Consider the following 14795-nt stretch of genomic DNA (forward strand, 5'->3'; position numbering starts at 1 on the left):
ACGAGTCTTGTTTGCTTGCTTCAGTTGCTGTTTCTGCTAGCACGGCTGTGGGTTTCTGCAGTGACAAACTGTACTTACCGATATACCGGTAGCCTCTGATGAAAAGCTTTTCACATTCCCTAGTGCTTTATGGGAGCACAGGAATATTTTTTCAAGCAGAAAGCGATCATCATGACAACACCGGAGTAAAGGAATGAAAAGAAAAGAAGAAATCTTTCTGGTAGGGAAATAAAGACATCTTAAGCCTGACTTCAAAAGCTCTCTACAGCAAACAGTAGCTGTGCAGATACGGTTTCATCTGTGCCTTTGGGATATTATTAAGCCTTTCTAGTATCTCTGACTGTGGGAGAAGGGATTACAGAAGTTGCTGCTGCGTAGCTACCTGCCATACAAATACTTGGAAAGGCACAGATCATGTTTCAGTGCAAAAGGCCACTGATTAGGCCCAGAAAGATTAACCCAGCCTGAATCAAATGGCTTCCCCCTATAGTCTGTGCGTGCACACATGAACACAAGCACACACACAAAGGCCAAAAAAGTGACAAACACAATTCATGTTGGCCTTTTCATATACACACTGGAAGGGTTTTTTTTCCTTCTTTTCTAGGCTTCTGTTTGGGTAAAGCTCCATTTTATTAATACAGATATAGAGATGTCAGTCACAAGCCTACAAGGAAAGGGTTTCCAGCATTTCCATGACAATTCCTCACTCTGAAGAGGTTACAGCTCAACTGTTACAAGAAAGAAATTAAAGGGGCAGAGGGAGAATCCACAAACGGTACCTCTGACATGCATATGACGTTCCACTGTAAAGAGATTTGTCAGACAACAGCAGAATCAAAAGAATGTTAAGTGATTGCAGGGCTCTTTATCTATTATGAATGTCCACTCATCCGAAAAAGGCTTTTGGTCAGAAGTAGGATGTGAAGAGTACAGCTCTGAACATGAGCTAATTCTGGGCTGGGCTGCATTTTCAGTGACAAAATGTTTAGCTCACAACAGGAGGATTATTTTGTATGCCCCCTCCCTCGCTCCTGTTCTGTTTGCCCCATCTCCTGATTTTCTCAGCAGCTTTGAGCACAGTTTTTGTTGTCTTTCCTTCTGGCTATGTGATCCCAAGCCAATTGGTTGGTGGTCAAATTCATACGGAAGCAGGCCATATCCTGGGCCTAAGTCATTTAGGAAGTGTAACTTACTTTTATGGATGCTTACTCATTTTCTGCCACTGTAAAGTTGATTTCAACAGTACTTCATATGTAGACGAAAATATCTACCCTCTTTAAAAGCTACATTCAGATCCACCCTGTTCCAGAGCTTTATCACTCTGCAGACTACAGAGGGATGTAGCTTTTAAACAGAGTGGACCATTGGTCTCACCTGAAGGGTGATTTTCCTATGAGTACGGACATCACAGCGGGTATTAGCTCCACCTATCGTGCGAAGGCAAGAATGTCTTTGAAGTCAAGACTAGGGGCGTCAGGCCCCTCCCACTCTCCAGTTCATTCGCAGCGAGTCTGAGGAGAAATATCTAAAAATACAAGAGCAAGGCCAACAGGCCTGGCAGCAGGAAAATAACACAATAGTACCATGCATAGTAACATGACTCCAACATAGCGGTATAACAGAACTAGAAGTCTTGACTTCACTCTTAAAGTTAAATATAATAGCGTAACAGTAATATATAACACATTAGAAAATATATAGTCATCCTCCAACTGGGAGGGTCGTGATGTCCGTACTCATAGGAAAATCACCCTTCAGGTGAGACCAATGGTCCATTTTCCCTATGAGTCCAGCCATCACAGCGGGATGTACCACAGCAGCCCATACAGGGTGGGACCACATGCTAATCCTGATTAAGAACCTGTTGCAACACTCGTCTGCCAAAAGAAGCGTCAGCAGAGGCATAGCAATCAATTTTATAATGCCTTATAAACGAGTGTGGGGTAGACCAGACTGCAGCCCTACAAATATCGGCAACAGGAGCATTAGTGGCAAAAGCAGCCGAAGTGGCAGCTGACCTGGTAGAATGAGCCGTTATACTAGCTGGAACTGACAACTTCAGAGACTCATATGCTAAAGTAATACATGCCCTTAACCAACGGGATAAGGTAGAATTTGATACTTTATGTCCCATAGACCTTGGATGAAAGGATACAAACAGAGACTCCGTTCGTCGAATCTCTTGGGTCCTAGACAGGTAGGTCTTGAGAGCCCTCCGGACATCTAACGAATGCCAAGCCTTCTTGAGAGGATGGGTAGGATTCGGGCAAAAGGAAGGCAAAACAATGTCCTGGTTGCAATGAAAGACTGAATCGACCTTGGGACGGAAGGAAGGATCAGTCTTCAGCACAACAGAATCCTTATGGAAGACGCAGAGGTGTCGAGCAGAAGACAATGCGCCCAACTCCGAAACACGTCTGGCAGATGTGATTGCGATCAGGAACACGACCTTGAAGGACAGCATACGTAGGGGCACAGTCCTGATGGGTTCAAATGGAGGGCGTTGCAAAGCCTGCAGAACTTTCGGCAAACTCCATGAGGGAAACCGATGGACAACAGCTGGAGAGCGTAGGGCGACTCCCCTCAAAAAACGTTTGATGAACAGATGTGAGGAAATAGGAGCTCCAGGAGAGGACACTGAGAGAATGGACGACAGAGTGGACGCATGTCGACGTAGAGTGTTGGGTCTAAGTCCCATCATGAAGCCGCTATGGAGATATTGCAGCACCTGTTGCATGGTGGCCTGGGATGGATCGTGGTGGTGGAACTGGCACCACTTGGAGAAAGCCACCCAAGTATGTTGATAAATACGAGTGGTAGATGGTCTTCTCGAGGCCAAAATAATATCAATCAAAGCGTCAAACAGGCCAGCTGACCTCAAATGTCCCCGTTCAAACGCCACGCTGTTAGATTGAGCCAAGTAGGGTCCTGGTGCCATACTGGACCCTGGGATAGAAGGTCTGGCCTGACTGGAAGTGTCCAAAGATCCATCATTGACATTGCCAGAAGATCTGAGAACCACGGTCAGCGTGGCCAAAATGGTGCTATCAGAACCAGCTGTGCCCTCTCGGTTCGCGCCTTCCTCAAGGTTTTGGCTAACAATGTTATGGGAGGAAAGGCGTACAAGAGACCGTCTGGCCACGGTATTGTCAGAGCATCCATTGCTTCCGCTGTTGACTCCAGGTATCGGGCAAAGTACCTGGGAAGTATCGGGCAATTGCGACTGGAGGCAAACAGGTCGATTGAGAATTCGCCAAATCGACTCTGAAGATGATGGAAAATGGCTGGGTGAAGTTTCCATTCCCCCGGAAAAACCTGATGTCTGCTGAGCCAGTCTGCTGTCACATTCCAAATCCCTCTGAGATGTTCTGCTTTCAGGGATTGTAGATGATGTTCTGCCCAGACAAAGATGAGGGAGGCTAGGTCCTGCAGAGGATGAGACCTGGTGCCCCCCGGTCTGTTCAAATGTGATTTTACACACGTGTTGTCCGTTCGAATGAGGACATGGTCCAAAGGGAACAGAGACTGAAAATGAAGTAGAGCTAAATGTACAGCCTTTAGCTCCAGCCAGTTGATGCTTTGAGTCTGCTCTGTGGTGGACCAAACCCCCTGAACGTACTGGGAGTTGCAGTGGGCTCCCCAGCCGATGAGGCTGGCATCTGTGGTTACAACAGTTCTGCAGGGTTCTCTGAACAGCGTGCCCTTGAAGAGGTTTTGGGACCTCGTCCACCAGCGGAATGATAGGCGCAGCGCGGGGGTCAAGCGAACCTTGCGATGGTTGGAGCTGGCAATGTCCTGTTGAAAGGGCAGTAGAGTCCATTGAAGATGCCGAGTGTGGGCTCGAGCCCATGGCACAATATGGATTGTAGAAATGAACATTCCGAGCACCCTGGCTAGAAGCATGACGTCTGCTGATGTTTGTTGCATCAGGGACCTTGCGATGCTTGTGATGGCAGTGATGCGATCTGGAGCCAGGAATACCATTGCCTGCAGGGTGTCCAACATTGCCCCTAGATGTAGTAGGCGTTGGGTTGGTTGGAGATGGCTTTTGTTGAAGTTGACAAGCCAGCCGTAGGTCTCTGCCCTGGAAGCGTGGGTTCCAGGAGCCCCTGAATGAATTGGGGTCATAGGATCTGAAGTTGCGGCCTCGTCCTCCTGGCCGCATTCCTCGAAAGGGCTGGTTAGTACAGAAGGAAGGAGATCGCCTGAAAGGCCTGTGGTCGATGTTCTGGACAGTGGCCAGAACCAGTTTGTGGGCGTCTTTGGGATCAACCAGCACTGCCTTTAGAGCTTCCTCGCCGAAGAGTAACGATCCGGAGTAAGGAGCCCTGGACAGATTCATTCTGGCCGCTGAATCAGCTTGCCAGTGGCGAAGCCAGAGGGTCCGTCGAGCGACTATCTGAGCCGTCATGGCTCATGCCCCCAATTGAGTGGCATCCAAGGTGGCATCGGCCACAAAAGCTGCTGTCTTACGCAACTTTACCAGTGACCTTCTGAGGGTGACAGGATCAGGGTTAGTGTCCTCTAGAAGATCATCCAGCCACATCATAGCTGCTCTGGAGAAAATGGAGGTCGAAGCGGAGGCACGCATGGAGAGGGCAGTGGCCTCGTGATTTTTGCGGAGGGCGAAGTCTATTTGTCGCTCAGTAGTGTCCTTTAGTTGGGATTCCCCTTCCCTGGGCAAGAGAGAACGTGAAACGAGGCGAGCGATTGGTTCATCTATGCCAGGGACGTCTAACTTGGTGGCAAAGTCCGGAGCTAGGGCGTAAAACCTGTCAGCCAGGTTCTTGAAGCGGTGAGAATGGAATGGGTGAGCCCATTCTTCAGAGACCAATTTGGCAATGGGGTCCGGCACCGGGATGTAATGTTCAGTAGGTGCAGGGGATTTGAGAACCTTGGCCCCTTTGATGGCTGGGGTGGAGGAAGTTGAAGGCGCAGTCTGGAGACCAAGGGTATTAACTACCCTGCGTGCCAGGGGCTGATAGTCTGAAGCATTAAACAAGCGATACGATGTATCCTCCTCATGATCTGAATAGTCGCTCCAGTCATCTCCTTCAACGTGGTCAGTGAAGGTTGACTCCTCCGCATACGAGGCTTTGTCAATACATCTGCCTCTGGCTACATCAAAGGGGTTAGGTGAACAGGAAGGATGAGCTTCATGACACACACGTTGGTCCATGTTGAGTTGGGGTATGGCAGGAACTTGTGGTGGTGACTGCATTTGGGTGAAAAATGCCAGCATGGCTTGAAGTTGGAAGAGGAAATCAGGGGACGGCAGCAGCCCAGTTGTGGTAGATGTTTGTGCCTGAGTGGCTATTGGAGCAGATGTTTGGGACGGTAAAACGGAGGGAGGCTGGTTAGGCGAAGGCTGAGTGTGGAAGCCAGCAAAATCTTCCTCGTCAGAGGAAGCAGCATGGGAATGAAGTATATCGCTTATGTGTGCCTGAGTTGCTGTGGTAGTGGTGGGGGTTGGCACAGAGGCATAGCGTGGCCACTTTGGTTTGCTATGGCTTGAAAGATGTTTTGTGTTAGCCATTGCTTTAACATGCTTAGGCTTAGTCGCCTTAGAGTGTTGCAGTTGGGCTGTTTGTGACATGCCTGGCTGATCTGGCATCATATTGGCTGATTGCGACATGCCTGGCTGTTCTGCCATCTTATATTAACTTGGGTGCAGTACACGGCCACAGAGGGGGCAGGATGTAAAGACCCGAACTGGCACAGTGTACGACCACAGAGGGGGTAGGATACACTGGCAGATGGCTAAGTGCACGGCCACAGAGGGGGCAGAATGCACTGTGGTATCAGCGTTAGAATAATATAGGCTGTATAATATAGGCTGTATTTTAGGCTTGGTACACGGCCACAGAGGGGGCAGGATGTACAACATATAGTTCAGATTAGTGCTGTAGGCTGGATTTCAGGCGTGGTACACGGCCACAGAGGGGGCAGGATGTACTGAATATAATTCAAATTTAGTACAAGTCAGCCACTGATATTAAAGCTCCAGCCTTGATAATACTGAATATAATTCAGATTTAGTACCAGTCAGCCACTGATATTAAAGCTCCAGCCTTGATAATACTGAATATAATTCAGATTTAGTACAAGTCAGCCACTGATATTAAAGCTCCAGCCTTGATGGTACTGAATATAATTCAACTTTAGTACAAGGCAGCCACTGTATTAAAACTCCAGCCTTGATGATACAGTCACAGTAAATTTGTGTGTGAGGCAGCCCTGTGTAAGTCTGTCTACAACACACAGACAACACACATACAGATAGCTTGCAGGGAAGGTATCCGTTGGTTAATAAAGGGGTAACAAAAAAGGCGAGAAATTTGAATCCAACAAAAATGGCGCCCGGAAAAAAAAGGGCGGGAAAAAATGATCTAAAAATGGAAAACCGCAGCTGTGGTCTCTGAGGGAACCCTCAAAAGAAGTAGAAATAAACTTAAATGAAGTTAAACAGAAAAACAGGGAAAGGATGGACTGGGGAGACACACAAGAAACACTAGGTTCGCACCCAGTCAGAACAAATAAACAGACAAATACGAAAAAACTTAGCTAAATGCTACGCTATAGTATCTCAATCTTGTTCCTACGAAGGCAAGAATGAACTGGAGAGTGGGAGGGGCCTGACGCCCCTAGTCTTGACTTCAAAGACATTCTTGCCTTCGCACGATAGGTGGAGCTAATACCCGCTGTGATGGCCGGACTCATAGGGAAAATGGATCTTTTTATCTACATATGAAAAGCAGAAATTATCAACTTTACAATGGCACATAAACAAACCCCTTGCTTTACATCCACTCTGCCTAAAGGAGGGAAAAGGGAATGTGTTGATCCTTCTCACCAGTTCCAAATTACCTGTGGAGAGTCATTGGTCACTATTCTTCTGTTGTTGCTGTTTTTATTTCTAGACTGGGTTTTTTTAAAAAGTTCCAGACTGTTTTGTGCAAACCTTTGCACATTTTATTTCTTTCTTTATTATTTGATTTCTGTCCCGCCCTTCCTCCCAGCAGGAGGACTTTAGCACAATTTCATAACTATTTCCATAAGTTCTCAACGTTAAATCAGAAGGCAGGCAAAAAGGAATGCCAGGCAATCTGCTGATTCCTCAGCATGAATGTGGTGTTATCCCTCACTGAATAGTTTATTTCATGGTAAATTCAAAGACAAGGTTTCCAAAATGTGGTATTATTCCAAAATGTGGGATTTGTAGTTAAAGACATAAAAAGGATCTGAAGGGAAGAAGAAAGAAAGGATAGGGGAAGGGCTGTAGCTCTATGGCAGAGCATCTGTTTTGCATGCAGAAGGTTGCAGGTTCATTCCCTGGCATCTGCAGGTAAGGCTGAGAGTGACTCCTGCCTGAATCCCTGGAGAGACACCTCCAGTATAGACTATACTGAGCTCAAAGAACCAATAGCAGACTTGGTATCAGGCAAGCCATTCTACTGCTCCATCTACCTCAGTGTTGTTCCTCTGTTGTTCTTATGTCAGAGAAGGGCTGAGTTTAGTTTTAGTTTCACTTCTGAGCGAAAGTTCTTAAATAAAGGCATTCCGAGCTTCAATGGATTTCTTACCATAGAACATTAAGGCTGCGATCCTAACCACGTCTACGCAGGATAAGTGCTATTGAATTCCATAGGGCTTACTCCCAGGTAAATTGGGTTAGGATTGCAGCCAAAATCACTCAGTGGATTGTGGTGTGTAAAATGGTTTTCTAAATCTTTCCTGGGGGAAAAAAATTGTATAATTTCTATCGTTGATTTGTATTGTTGTTATTGTTACATTTTAAAAAACAATCCGATTCTATCTCCTTGAAAAGCTTCTTTTTTTTAAAAAAAAGATGTGTTTTTATCAGAAGCAGCTCTCTGGATTATGTGGAGCTGCTAGTCTAGCTTCCCAGCAGGTGGTTCCCTGTAGCTTATCAGAAAGAAGAGAGGGGGGGTGCTGGTGCGTTTGCACTGCAATGACTTCCCTGCTGCCTCTCCCCTCTCCCTCCCAGCGAGCAACAAGGACCCATCTGCCAGGAAGCTAGCATAGTGACTCCACCCTACCCAGCAAGGTGCTTCTTTTATATGTAACATGCCCTGTGAACTTTAGGTGAAGGTTAGGTAAGAATTATTATTATTATTATTATTATTAGTAGTAGTAGTAGTAGTAGTAGAAGAAGAAGAAGAAGAAGAAGAATAGTAGTAGTATCATCATCATCACCATCATCATCATCAAATAAAGACAGCAGCTAAAAACAAATGAAACCCTAATGAAATGCCTAAGCAAACAAGAAAGTCTCAACCCAGCACCAAAAAGATTGCATTTTTTATACTCATCGAGTCTCACAGAGAAGGGTGCTACCACAGAAAAGGCCTTCTCCTTCATGTAAGCATAATGCACTTGTTCCTCAAGGGGCACCACTGTGCTATAGTGCAACAAAAGCTGGACAAAAAAATAAACCAGAACATTTGTTGTATAATTACAGAGTTTCAGCAAGAAGTTACAGGATGTGCACTGATTGGAAATGAAGCAGTAGGAGCACTACGCTTGTGCAGGTGCAAACTGTATAGAAAGCGGGATCATGTTCTGAGTCAAACATGACCACAACGAATCATGAATGCGCAATTAAAAAGGATGCCTAGTACATTTGTTGCATGACTTTCATTGTATGCTGAAGATGCACCTCTTTACCCTGACAGTTATGGTATTTTGTTTTGTGGGACTCACATCTTACGTTGAATTTATACTGCTCTGTACTGGCTGGAATGGTTTTACTAGTTTTTATAATTGGAACTGTTTCATCTATTATTATAATTGTATATAGTTGTATCATTATAACCCACCCTGGGAACCTAGGGTGAAGGGCAGGTAAGAAATCTTATAAATAAATAAATAAATATGGCGACATATTTCATAAGTGGACCTTTCAAGCATAAACAGGTGTTTTGTTTTTTTAAAAAAAAGAGACCGAAGTAATGAGAGAAAAATGTAAGGCTTTACAAAAAGAAGCAACACAAGATAAGAGTTCCAAAGAGAATTCATGGGGCCAAGTCTAGAAATAGCTTTTCTCTAAAGGAAATGGAAGCCACGTTCCACTTTGATGAATTTACCATTAGCTTTCCGTCTTGTATTAAGCTTTAAGTATCCAAGTTTTTTGATGAATAATGCATAGAAATAGAAATGAACAAACAATCTTACATGAGGCAAAAATGCTGCAGGGACATGGAATCACAGTCAAAGGAAATATGCAAGGTTTGCCTCCATTTGGCTCATTTCATTAAGATAATGCCTTCTGCATCTAGCCTTATTAAGAAGTGAAAAACAAAGCAATATATATATTATCTACTAGCTGAAATTACACAGATTGTAAATGGTCAAAAATCCTGGTTGAGGGCTAACAGTCAACTTAGGCTCTTATTGAATATTAAGTAGATGATTACATGTGCATCACATTTTAAAAACAGGATAATTAAACTTTAAAGACTTTGAAACTCCCCATTCCCAAAGAGAGTGCTATACAGCAAGGCACTCTACCACATACATTATGATTTGCATGGGTACTAGAACAAAGCCTAACCAGAACAAAGGAAGTGTTAAATTGTAGTTTCAAGTACCTTGTAGCTACTAAGTTTGCTATCTATAGGAAATGAAGGGGGGGGGGAATAAAAAGACAGGCAGTTATAATTTCAAGGACCAATCATACTGGCCCAAGATCCATTCCCACTGCCACCAGGCACAGTAGGACTCCTTATGTCCATAAGAAATTGTATAATGACAGAACAGAACTATGCCACAAAATAATGAAAATGGATATAATTTTGTATTGCATTTAAACAACATAAGATTTATCTCCCCCCACCTTGCTGGATTACATATAAATATAGTGTTTTTGTCTGTGTTTATCTATCTGGATGGATTGTTTTCTAAATAAGATAAGGGGCTAACACAATAACTACTATTTTTGCTAAACCACTTTGAGGTTTTATTACAATCAAGTGGTATATACATTTTGTTAATTAAATAAATAAGCAAATTAGTGAAATACAAGACATAAATCTGTTGATTTTATGTATATTTTGTTAATTTTATTACGCTTACTGTTTTAAAGTCTGTTATTATTAATTTTAATGAACTTTATGCAATTCTGTGTAAACATCTTAGACATATTTTTGATTAAGGAGTATATACATCCTGCTAAATAAATAATTATGAACTAGATCTTTTTATTTGCATTTCTCTGTCTTTCTCTTATTATGTATTCCTGTGTCCTCTTTTTACAATTTACTTTTTAAAAAATGAATGGAACTATGGCCATATTGTTCATCTTTTCGTAATGCCCTCAGTGTCACCTTTTTGCAATAACACAGTTGAAATACACAATCTATATGGGAAAGTCCAAGATTTGGAACCACTCTTTGTGGGGGTGATTTCTGGACTAGGTTGCTGTATAAATGATTCCATGCTATGGTAACCCTCACTGGAAATGCCTACAGGTAATTATGCAAGCAGAAACATGCGACTGATTAATATGTGTTCATGTAAAAAAAGAGTAATCTAATTTTAACCAAATCATTTCCCAATTAAAATTAAATGAACATGCATCTTACCCAAAACTCAATATTGCTGCCTTTTAGAAATATAGATTTTCTTTATCTTTTAATACATACAAAAGCTACCACTTTTTGCTAAAAAGAAAGGTCATATGTATTTTATTCTTGTTTTTCATTGATTAGTGCAACAATGCACCACCACTAAATTGCCTCAAACAATAAACCAGTATGCCCATAATTCTCACACCTAACAATTAAAATTGGCTTTCACTAATTAATCAACTTTTAGCTGTATTTGATGGAGACTTCTAATTAAAGCTTGCAGACCTCACGTTGCAATATGATAATCAATGAAGCCTGTTTGAAACAGCAGAAAGAAACCATAGTCACATTGACACTGTACATTTATTTCACTATTATTTCACTTTAAACAGTCATGGTTTCTTCCAAAGAATCCTGGGAACTGTAGTTTGTGAAGGGTGCTGGGAGTTATTAGGAAAACTATGTTCCCCTTTTAGACCTGCAATTCCTAGAGTTCTCTAGGAAGAAGGACTGACTGATAAACCACTCGGGGAACTGTACCTCTGTGAGAAGAATAGGGATCTCTGGGCAACTCTCAGCACCCTTCACAAACTATGCTTCCCAGGGTTCTTTGGGGGAAGCCACAACTGTTTAAAGTGGAATAATAGTGGAATAAATGTACAGGATGGATGTGGCCATAATAGTTGTTCTAATGTGCAGGAAATAAATTTGAAACAGATTCATACAGAGGGTTCTAAATAATATCAGAAACTTTAATAGTTCCAAATGTTCATGGAAGTCCATCGCTGAATTGTGAATTTTAGATTCAATTTATTGAAATAAACTGAGCTAATTTCCACATTTGTAGCTGCCAAGTCCCTGCTAAGTGGGTTAAGGTAGAGATGAGTGCCTCTTCCTTCCGTCATAAATTATTTTCCTCCAGAAGAGTAATTAAATATATTGCAAATTTCCTCTTTTGAGTATACCTATTTTTAGAGATGTGAAAATATTATATTTCTGAATGCTGACTGTTTGAGAATGGCTACATATTTGTTTTACGTACAATAATGGACTTATTATATTGTACATTTTCATTGTGATATTAATTATAATGTTTTGATGAAACTGTTTTACTGCATATTTAAATTAGGGCAGAAGCCAACAAACTCTACCTGTTCCCATCTTCAGTAGAGTTAACAGTGGCAGATTATCTTCTAGAGCTTTTCTTCTTCCTTAATTTTTGTCAAATGGAAAAAAAGATATTTGTATCTGTAATCTTCAGGATTACTAAAGAGTGAATACTGTCCCCTCATCATTACACAGCATGCTGCTTTTAGTGTGTTCCTTTTGAACTTGTGTGTGAGCTGATGTGTCAAGAATGACAGCTTTCTTTGGGGATAATAGCTGAAGCCTATTTTTTTGTGTTATACTATATCAGTTTCTCTCATCAAACATTCTCCCTCTGCAAATGGGAGATGTGAAGATGGTCCTTTTGTTCCATTTTTAAATAGTTTTGCCCCAAAGCTACTGATGGAAAAGAAAGCAGTGAGTGTATTTTCCCCAATTGATACCTAATGCCTTTAGGAGACATACAGTCCAGTCCTCAACAGGATGATGTGCAAAAAAGTTCCACTGATTTAAAAAGGAGCCGCAACCCTTTTTTAGTAGTTCACAAAATTAGTATTTTATTTTTGGTAGTTTTTGGCCGGAGTTCGATTCCAACGGAAGGAGGAAGTCGAATGTCTGGTAAAAGGGGTCGAGGTCCACTCAGCCTTCCTTCCATCCGTGGTCGGTAAAATGAGTACCTGGCATACGCTGGGGGGTAAAGAAAGGCCAGGGAAGGAACTGGCAATCCCACCCCATATATACGGTCTGCCTAGTAAACGTCGCAAGACGTCACCCTAAGAGTCGGAAACGACTCGCACTACAAGTGCGGGGGCACCTTTACCTTTAAAAAGGAGAAAAGTATGTTTATGTGCCATAATCAATGCAGCATTTTTGAGGCTAAACTGGTTGTTGTTTTTAAATTTTAAATTCAAACCAAGTATAATCAGACACATTAACAATAAAAGAAAAAAGGGAATCTGGATAGCCTCCCCCAGAAACAAATGTTTTGCTCCAATATTTGAAATTAATATAATTTCAATTCCCTGTCTTCAAACTCATAAAATAGTATAATCTTATATTTCATAGAACATGCTTTTTAATAAATATTGCACTCCCTCCCAAAGGTGAAAACTGCTGCAGTGTGCTTTTATGGTAGAAACTAAACAATGTAGAAAAACAATTGGAGAAAAGCAAACAAAGGTGAATGGCAGAGAAAACTGAAGTGCCCCTAGTTTAATACTGGGAACAAACAGCACTGCAAAAAGGTTAATAATGATTATTGTTGTGTTTATTATTATTATTTTTAATTGTAGGCCACTTTGAGCATCTCCTTTGTGGAAGGGAAAAGCAACATATAATAAGATTCTGAAAACAAAATAAAATAATAGAAAAGACAGATAATTCACTAAACCTTTTAGCAAACCAGATGCTAAAAGAAAGCAAATGTAAATGGTAAAAAACAACCAACAGTTAATAATTTTTGGATGGGTTGTGAAGCATTTAGTTGAAGTTTGTTCATGTAATGTAATGTAATGATTGCGTAGGGGCTTTTTGCGGGGGGTAGACTGTGTGATTTACATCATGTCTTTTACAGGTGGGAGGTTGTGGTAGAAAGAGCTACAGAAATGCTAGAGTTGTTATTCCAGAGTAGGCTGTAATTCCCAAGCTGTTTATTATAAATTAAGACTTTAAAACTATAATAAATTCTTGCCAACATAAAATGTGCAGAACCCAGGAACGTGCTTTAAATCAGGTCAGATTTTTGACAGTCTAGCCCAGGATTGATTGGCAGTATCTCTCTTGGTCTCAAGCAGAGGTCTTTTCCCTATCACTGCTACCTGATCTTTTTAACTGGAGATGCTAAGGACTGAACCTGAAACCTGCATGCAGAGCACATGCTCTAATCAGGTAGTTTGCTGCCACATGAAATTTATGTAATTAAAATATAGACACCATGCAATCACTTCACCCTTTCAAGTGTCAGAAACAGCTCACAACAAGTCACGGTTGCAAATTCTCATGCCCTCATTCTCGGGAAGGTTGGCAATTCCCAATCATTACAAGAAAGAGACTAAAATAAATTGGATTGTACATTGGATCTGGATAAATCCCAAATCCTGACCTGAAGCAGGCCATTTCAGACAGATCCAGGGTTTGTCTGAGTCAAAGTGGGATCTCTCTGAAGTGCCCTCAAATGGAAGCAGGAACCTCCAAAGTGATTCAGGGTCATTCAGATGTTTAAAAAAATTGTTCAGTGTGTTTACAAAAAATTTTTTTTTTTGGTGCCAATTGAGAACACAAGCCTGAAGCTGTTTTTTCCCCATTCATCATAACCTCTGTACCCATCCTTCTGAAATTATGCAGATACTTTCTTTGGAGCACCTCTACAATGTATGCCATTTACATTCTGTACCTAACTCATTGCCCACAAGACTTTAGGGAGAAAAACAAACTCCTTTTAGTTCTTAGTCCTGTTCCCTCCACGAAAAAAATTTAAAGGTACTCACCACCATCACCACCACAATCAGATTTGTCTGGAATTTGACATGTGGCTTATCTAGTGACACCTCTCTTATATAAGCTTATTTTATACAAACTGCCCACAAATCAATACGGTAGATTAAGTGAATCCTTCTTGAACTGCACAAAAACTGTAAAGGCTGCCTTTAAATATATATAAATGCCCTTATAGACAGACAGACAGACAGACAGACAGATAGATAGATAGATAGATAGATAGATAGATAGATAGATAGATAGATAGATAGATAGATAGATAGATAGATAGATAGATAGATAGATAGATAGATAGATAGATAGATAGATAGATAGATAGATAGATCTTGTGCTTGGTGCACATCCCTAAAAGCAACACTAAAATAGTAGATTTTAAAATCGACCACACTATGCATGTGTAGCAACCAATGCCCAAAAAGTTGGGAAAAACTTTCCCAAGGCTCTCCAAAATAGGAAGGTTTGAAAACATAGCTTAAAGCTAGGAAAGAGTTAACTGGGCTGGCTTTCCTGAAAAAAACAATTCCAGATCCAAAGGTAGGTCAGATGATAACTCCTTTAACATGTTTCTTCATGAAAGGGGCTATGGCAGGGATGGGGAAC

The sequence above is a fragment of the Rhineura floridana genome, chromosome 4 (genome assembly GCF_030035675.1).
Source record: "Rhineura floridana isolate rRhiFlo1 chromosome 4, rRhiFlo1.hap2, whole genome shotgun sequence".
Taxonomy (NCBI): Eukaryota; Metazoa; Chordata; class Lepidosauria; order Squamata; family Rhineuridae; genus Rhineura; species Rhineura floridana.